Source organism: Protopterus annectens, chromosome 1.part2 (assembly GCF_019279795.1).
Source record: "Protopterus annectens isolate FY-2018-M chromosome 1.part2, PAN1.0, whole genome shotgun sequence".
In the NCBI taxonomy this organism is placed as follows: domain Eukaryota; kingdom Metazoa; phylum Chordata; order Ceratodontiformes; family Protopteridae; genus Protopterus; species Protopterus annectens.
Genome location: NC_056727.1, coordinates 400,538,565 through 400,547,903, shown reverse-complemented (window position 1 = coordinate 400,547,903; position 9,339 = coordinate 400,538,565).

Here is a 9,339-nt window from a genome sequence, read left to right as displayed (position 1 = left end):
GCATACACTGCATACCATGAGCCACCAGAATATTGCCATATGTATATGACTCATTCTAGTATGGCAGATATATACAGCACATAGATGTCAATAATATGTTTTAGCCTATACACAGACAGACAGACAGACAGACATGTTGCTTGTGTTGTATCCATATTTTGCAGAGGAACGGTAATTATCAGCAGTTATTCTGATTCGAACATGACATAACCAACGCTGACCTACTATCACCAGCTGCATAAGACAGCAACACCATACCTATCAACTGTCCAGATTTTCACATCTTATTTTAGGATTGTTCCTGATAAAATATGGGTTTTTCTGGCAAATTGTCGAGGTTTGAGGTCACTAACTAATGACTGGCATTTGAGTTTCAGACTTCATATCTTTCTGAAAATATATAATGAAGCAAAATATGTCATTCTAGCAATTTTCTAAGTTTATAGGAGCAATATTTAAAGTCTGTCCCTATTTTTGGGCCTTTTCCCCCATTATTTCTGGCTTTGTCCAGATTTCTTGTGCTGAAAGGTTGAGAGGTATCAACAACACATATGAGTGCTACACAGTACGTGGATATGATCTTTAAATGTGTCAGCATCTGCACTCCATCTGCCAAGTTCATAAAAGCCGACATGAACTCAAGAAATTATTACAACACGCGTGGTCCACTGTCGCAGTCGAAGCAACCACTGATTCATTCTCTAACAAGAATCCCCACAGAGATAATGGTAGATGTACCTCAGATGCAACAAATCTCTCAAGTGAAGTAAAACAAGCTATGTATGTTTGCAACACCTAGGGAGGACACCAGACTCACCTATGTGACAGTCCTCCAAAGATCCCATTAAAAATGTGCACTAGGTCTGCATTGTACACCATAAATCTGTATTTCTGATGTACATCACAGCAGCAATGGAAGTACCACTCAACATGGCATAAAGCAACATACATCATGCAGTACATAGTAAACAATTTAACAGGCCAACAGTGCTATTACGTGCCTCTCTATAAGAGATATAAATGGCTAAACATGATGTAGTTACATGGCACATAAAGCAAGGACTATGGCCTGCCCTTGTCAGTCTCCACGGTGATGCATGGTATCAAGGTATGCTGGCATCAAGGTATGCTGGCATCAAGGTATGATGGTATCAAGTAATGACGGTATCAAGGTATGTCATACATCTAAAATAACTGTCAGGAACAGGAGTTGTAGTCCTCCAGTCTATGGCACTGCCTCTAATAAATATAAATATAATAAATAAATCAGGATAAATAAACAACTAAATGAAGTTTAACTTAAGAGTCTGTAGCAAAATGTGCGCTGCTACCTTGCGTTATGGACCCATGCTAACCACATTGAACTCTACAATGACCATCTGCAGATCAGAGATATTAGCCCTAGCCTCCTATGTCCTTCTCTGCCTCATTCTGAAATCAGTGTCTTATACTGTTAGATTATACATGTAATTTGACTAAATTATTGCATCTGTACACACTCCCTCACAGGCGCGTGTGTGCGCCTGCACACACACACACACACACACACACACACACACACACACACACACACTATAATTTCCAGGACAGACTAATTCCTTCCAATAATATGAACATTTTCTACCTTATGGTAGTTACTACCAGCAGCCAGAACCAGGCTAGCAGACCAAGAATGAGTTACTGAACCGCTCCAGTGGTTTAGAGGGATAACACCCTGATTATAGCCCATCTGACCTGGGTTCAATTAGCAGTTCGGCTGACTGATGGAATGGCAGAGAAGGGATAGGTGTGCCCATCCAAGTTAGGAGAGCATTCACTGATATGGCCTCTAAGGAGAGGCATGGTCTAAAGAAGGGAGTTGCCCTTGGATGTAATCAACAAGCATGAGGGTGGGAAAAGTGAGGGGGTAGATCATAAAAAAACTCAGATGGAGGCACAGATTAGCTAAACCCCTGGGACACCCTCACGATTCATGACTGGTCCAGTGAAAATGGAATAAGTCCGGAGAGGTTGGAGAGTGGTTGGCAGACCTGGCATGGACATTGGTACTGGGGGCTGGGATGGAAAACATGAGATCCAAGGGGGCCAAAAAAAAAGAATAGGTTATTGAACCACTCCTAAACAAACAAAATACAAAAAACAATGTCAGTTTTAGCTGATGTCTTTCTGTTACTCAGAAGTAGAAGAAATAACCCTTCACACAGCAGCACCCTTATTAATTAAGAAAGGAATAAATAAATAAATAGCCACAGACCTTTGAGATTAAATTCAAGAATATATTGGCTATAATAAAATTATGTAATAGAGTTTGAGAAATTAACTACCATATACAAGGTATAGTTCTGCACAGAGAAAATATAAAATAAAGTATTTCAACAGACAAATGACATAAGAAAATACCAAATTATCCAGCTATTTCCTAAATGATCACTGGCTAAAGAAATAGAATACTTTATTGCTACTTAAATTTTCAGGATAAAACAGGCAAAACCAATAACAAAAAATGAACCTACTGATATAGAGTTAAAAAATAGCCCATGGGCAATAATCTCTAAGCAAACACTGACACAAAATGATTGCCAGCCCTAGTGATCCCAGGAGAAGATCCTTCCACCTGACACTTTTAAAGATGCCCTAAGATAAGTCATAGATGGATGATATAGAATTTATATGATTATTTCAAACCAATCTCCACTTCATGGTATTTTTTACCATGCCAAGTTTAAAAATACAATGCTCTCAATAGCTGGAAATAGCTCAGCCTGCCTAAACATAGGTGCACTTAATTAACTGCATACTCATGCACATGTCACGTGTGTGTGTGTGTGTGTGTGTGTGTGTGTGTGTGTGTGTGTGTGTGTGTGTGTGTGTGTATGTGGAAAAAAGTCAAAGAATCTTCACATTTTCCAGTTTTCTGAAGCTCTACAGGAAAAACAATGATATGCCTTATCCTATCTTATGACATAGTTTTTCACAACTTTTTATGTATTTATCTCTTATATTCTGCAGAAAAAAATGTATGGTTTATACAGTTTTTTTCCATTTTACAACTATGTAGCTTTTTACTAAAAAAAACATTTTCAGGTTTGTATAAATCCTTAATCATAACCGTATACCACAGACTATTTGTGTTGAAGACTTAAATCTTGCCTGTGATATTAATAGGACCTGCTGGAGACAGGTATGTATCCCAGAAACTACCTCTTCTGTGAACAGGCTCCCCAGCCATGTGAAGCAGAGTTGCTTCCTAACCCAATTTAAGTGTAATTTGGACAATTGGATGTAGAACAGGAAATTCAGCCCTGGTTTGGCACCTATCTCTCTAATGGGCACAGGCAGCCTGTAAATGTTTCATCTTCCAAGCTCCCACTTACACTTATCAAGGGTATCAGAACTTGTCAGCCATTTGAGATGCATGGCTAGCCTTAAAAAAGCCCTAGTTGTCATTAACCTAGTACATGCCTATGAACCTATAAGACAATATGGTGTAGACATCAGTGTACTCTATGTAGCATGGGGGAATGGAGATACCACATGACGTCCAGAGACATACTAGTAGCTAGGCAACATATATACTTGAGTATGTAAGGGTGAACTGAAGTTTGTACATTTGTACTCTGTTAAAGGCCTCTACAGCCGAGGCGCTAGAGAAATTCAGATTTTTGTATGTGTATTTTATTAAACAAAGATTTGGCTTTGGATCGCTGGCTTGCTGTGTGTGGTATCTATACATTTCCTGTTTGCTGCTCAAGTGAAGTGGTTGGACTAACATATATAATCAGTCAGACTTCATGACAATTATTTATGTTTTTCAGGAAGACATTTGCTGTACTGCACGTAGATGTTGTTGTGGTTTTGAGAGACATAAGTGAGACTGATACATGTAAAATGCATATAATAAAGGGTAGATGAGTGATACATGCCATGCCAGTTGAAGGGGGTTTCATGCACATAGTTGTTATGTGTATCTGCAAACAGTTGTTTGAGACCTGAGAGGTTTAGGGTGTATAATGAGTGGCTGATACTGATGATAAGTGAGAAAGTCTGCCCAGTGCTATGCTGCTAAGGAACACCTTGTATGTGAAACAGCTGTAACACACAGCAAATAATCTACATACCATTTAATTCAAATTGGTTTTGGGGGGGGTGGGCATGCAGATCTTAGTGATGGCACCATTACTACATGCGCAATAGGACTGTGGTGTGTGTGTGTGTGTGTGTGTGTGTGTGTGTGTGTGTGTGTGTGTGTGTGTGTGTGTGTGTGTGTGTGTATGTGAGCATCATTATAACAATGTGCAAGGCAAGCTACAGTACTACCTCAACTAATGTATCAGACATGGTAATTATTAGTTCATTTCATATAGTGATATATAATAGTCCTATTTAACATACAGTACAGAGTTTATGCTACTGCACAGTGACAACATATGGATCACTGCATAACGAAAGATGACTGTCACACAAATCTCTCCATGCTCTTAACAACTACACATACAGGGCTATATGTGATGTCCTGTGCACAGAGTACATACCTGTATGATGGGAGATGTTTCTTTTGCTTTTATAGGTTCATAGGTTCATAGGTTCATACTAGGCTATCTGCCCTAGGGCATTTATAAGCCTAGCCAGTGTGTGTTTGACTTTCGCCACCCATTTTAAATTAATTTTGCTATGCCCTTTTTCGAGGTTAGTATACTGTGCCTCTGTCTAACAGTGACACAGAAGTGATACCCGGGGTAAACCTACGATCCCCCATCCACTCATCAAGATTCCTCTTGAAGAGAGTCAATGAGGGACTCTGCCTAACCTGGACTGGGATTTTATTCCAGAGTGAAGGGAGCCTCTGGGTTATGAATCTGTCCCTCCAGCATGTCCTATTTATTTCAGTGCTGAGGTTCAAGTCTCTCCAGTGCGTAGCTCGATGGGATTTGGATTTTCTGAGGTGCAGCATGTCCATTAATTCTGGGTTGGACATGGCTTTATACATCAGGCACAGATCGCCTCTGAGCAGGCAGTATGCCACTGAGTAGAGCTGGAGTTTCTTTAACCGGGCAGCATATGGCATCTGTTTGAGCCCTTTGATCCTCTTGGTGAGGTACTTTTGGGGTCTTTCCAGTTGCTGCAGGTGTCTGGTAAGGTACATCCCAAAAGGGGCATTGTACTCAATTATGGGCCTGATGAGGGATGAGTAAAGAGGCACGTTGACCTCCCCTGATCTAGATGTGAATCCCTTCATGATTAGGTGGGCTATATAAAATGTTTTTCTAACCACTTTGGCCACGTGGTTGTCAAATGAGAGATTGCTATCAACTTGGGTCCCCAGGTCCCTAATTACTTCTTCCGTACTTAATGGATTACCACTTATGTGGTAATTTGTGGGCACTTTGTTTTTGCCAAAGGGGATGACTATACACTTTTTGGAGTTTAGCTTGAGGCCATGGCTCTGGCACCAGTTGTCTGTTTCTATAAGGCCCTTTTGAAGGATGCTTGTGTCGACTGGAGAGTCGATTATGGCGCCCAGTTTGCAGTCATCTGCAAACTTGGTCAGCCACAGTCCTTCCGTGTTGGCCTGTACCTCTGAGAAATATATACCGAACAAGAGAGGTCCCAGGAGTGAGCCTTGTGGGATGCCACTTGTAACTGGTTTGGAGTCTGACATGGCTCCAGCAATTCTAACCATGTGGGTTCTGTCCTTGAGACAGTTTGCAACCCATCTAGTGACATAGGGGTTTATATTTAAGCTGGTGAGCTTATCTATAATGCCCGAGTGGGGTATTGTATCGAAGGCTTTTGCGAGGTCCAGGTAGGCTATGTGGACCACCTTCCCCTCGTCAATGGCCTTGGTGACTGTTTCAAAGAAATCAACCAGGTTTAAGAGGCAGGATCTGCACTTAACAAAGCCGAACTGGGTAGGATCCAGTATCTGTAGGTCCCCAATATCTTTATTTATAAGGTCCATGATGATCCTTTCCATAGCTTTGCAGACCAAGCTAGTCAGGCTTATAGGGCGATAGTTTTCAGAATCCGTTGAGGCACCACCTTTGTGGAGAGGGACCACCATTGCTGTACGCCACTCTTTGGGTACATATCCTGTAGTAAGGCTGAGATTGAACAGTAGTTTTATGTTTGGGTTTAGCTCTTCTTGGAGTTCATGTAGGACGCAGCCTGGGACACTGTCTGGTCCCACTGATGCTGTGTTTTTTGCTTTGGAGAGGGCATCTCTTACCTGAGCATCTGAGATGTCAGGGGGGCAGCACTCTGCTGGGATAGATATTTGCACTTTTGGTGGGGAGGGGGGGGGAGAGAAGTTTGTGCTGAACCTGTCAGCTAGGATGTTGGCAATGTCTGTGGGTTCGGTGTATTTTTTGTCATTTTGGACTAATTCTGAGCATAGCTGGGAAATCCCACCCAGGTTCCTAACATAACTAAAGAAAGCCTTGTGACTATCCTTAGTGTCCTGGGCAATTTTTTTCTTGAAGCTGGCCTTAGACGATTTTATGAGTGCCCGTAGTTTTTTGCTAATACTGATCAGAGATGCCTTCCCTTTTTGGGATTTTGCTCTATCATGTAGTAGCTTCCTCCTTCTATTGTATAGTTTGTTTATGGCTGGAGTCCACCAGACAGGACATCTGCCTTTGGAGGATTGGGTCTTGGTTTTATTTGGGATTGCATGATCCATGCATTCCTGAAGGTGTTCATAGAATGCGTTTATAAAGGATTCTGTGGTCTGGGCCGTATTTTCCACAGGCCTGGGGGCTTTGAAGGATTCCACCTCGGTTTTGAGGAGTGTGAAATTTGCTTTAGAGAAGTTTTTCACTGTGGTTTTCTGGGCAGGGGGTGGGGTCGGGATGTGAATATCCAGTGAGATTAGTTTATGGTCTGATCTTACCAGTGAGGGATACACTTCTGGTCTGGAGCATAGAGTCCCCATGTTGGTGATGATCAGGTCCGGTATGTTTTCCCCTCTTATGGGAGTGGTAACAAGTTGTTCTATAGCATTTGAGTTTATAAATTCTAGGAACCTTTGGGCTACGGTGTTGGAGCTAGAGTAATGCTCCCAGTCTATGTTTGGGTAGTTGAAGTCGCCCAATATAGTGGTATTTGGGGAGAACTTCATATTTTCCAGTGTTCTCAGGAAGGCCGAGTGGAGTTCCTGGGTTTGGGAGGGTGGTCTGTAGCAGGCTATAAACTGGAAGGCAGTTTACCCACTGTTAGCAGCAGAGATGGTCCAGGAGGGTCATCTCTACCAACTCATCACATTACATGGTGGGATGATGAGGGAGGTGAGTCGGCTCAAGTATGCATACCATAGACTACTCCAGAGTTGCATTCATGCATAATTTTGTATTGCTTATCTCCAAAGGTGACTCTTGGACTGCTGGTGCTTGGGCTTCAGCTGTGCTAGAAGAGTTCACTGGGGAAGTAGTTGGCAACCCCTCCACAGCTGGCACCATCTCCCTTGGGTGAACTCATGCTGAAATATGTCAGAATATTTATCTTCAATTCAACATTCAATAATCCTTATCAAAATTTGTTCAAAATATTTCCCAATAAAGTTAGTAAGACTTCTTCTTTTGGCTTTTCCTGCTTAGGGGTCACCACAGTGGATCACCTGTCCACTCGTGAATGGCAGTAGAGTTTTACGGTGTCAAGTTGCCAGTCCGGTGCCCAGCCTTCCACAGAAGGCACACACTCATGCCTAGGGCCAATTTAGAGTATCCAATCCACCTACTGCATGTCTTTGGGATGTGGGAGGAAACCGGAGCACCCGGAGGAAACCCACACGATCACAGGGAGGAAATGCAGACTACGCACAGAAGGCATCCCAGCTGAGGATCAAACCAGAGAACCTCTTGTTGTGAGGTGACAACGCTAACCGTTGCACCACCGTGACCAAGACTGACTGGTATAAAATGATTGAACTTATGTCATACTCCCTTTATGTATGTTAATAATATTAGCACATTTCCACTCATGTCATACCACCCCAGATATCAAAGATTGATGGAAGAGAAAGGTCAGGGGTCCAATTACACTATACACTATACTTAATAAAATATCCTATGTTTTAATCAATTCCTGCTGCAGTATCTTTTCTTATCTTGATAATAGCTTCCACAATCAGATCTTTAGTAACTTGGAATAATTATGAGCAAAACCTACCATTATATAATTTAGATCCAAAATAATATTTTTTCCATTACTGATTCAGATATTATTGCTATACCCTTTCCTACATTGTTTTACATACTTGAAGAATGATTTCATTATCAAATACATTTAAATTCATAATCTTCTTGGCTTTCCTAATCACTTGTCTCACTTTCAAAGCATATTTCCTGTAAACTAACTTATTACACATTGTTGGATCTCTTCTCATAATATTCTATACCTTTCTCTTTTTCTTTACACAGTTTTTAATATTAGCATTTATGTAAGGTGGGGACGATAACTTCTGATCACTATATTTATATCTTGATGGAACATATTTGTCAATTACAATAGCCTTCTGGTCATAAAACTTTTTCCACATCTCTTGTACAGTAATTCCCACAAATTCTTTGTTTTATTTCCAGCTATTAAGGAAGGGTTTTATGGTAGAATAACCTGGCCAACAATAGCTCTTTCCTTTAGAACTCTTTTTTTCTTTTGAATTCCTGTCTATTTTAAGTTTAACCATAAAAACCTGTTACCTGAATGCTTGACTTCATCCCTTGATCTAGAACTGACAGGATTTCTGTTTTTTTTTTCACTATGATAGATTACCTGAGCCCTTAGAAAATCCTTAACCAATCTTACTACTACACCTCCCCTTGCTTCCTTCTTGTATATGATATGCGATACACCCAAATAATTCTAGTGTTTTATCTGAGTCACTAAAACAAGTTTCATTTAATATACCTATATCCATTTTTGCTTCTGAAATAAAATTAATTCATCAAGTTTATCATTTAATTTTTCTGCATTTATAACCACTAACAAAACCTTGCATTTTTTTCTTTTTATTGATGATACTTTATACTGCTATTAAATCCACCCATAAAAACTCCTTAATATTCCCCTTCAGTTTATTACTCATAATTTCATTTGCTCTATAACTCAGATGGCGTCCATCATTAGCAAAGTATTATCTTTTGCCAATCATATGCAGTATTCCCATATACACAAGTGATAGTTACCAGACTCAAACATTACTCTTTTATCAAACTATTCTATCTGCTAGCAGTGGATTTAAAAAAAGGAAACATTCCCAATTTTGCTGATGGAGAAATGTTAATAAAATCACCTCAACTTCAAATAAATGTGAAATAGCACCGCAAAACAGACGAGAGGTCAGAA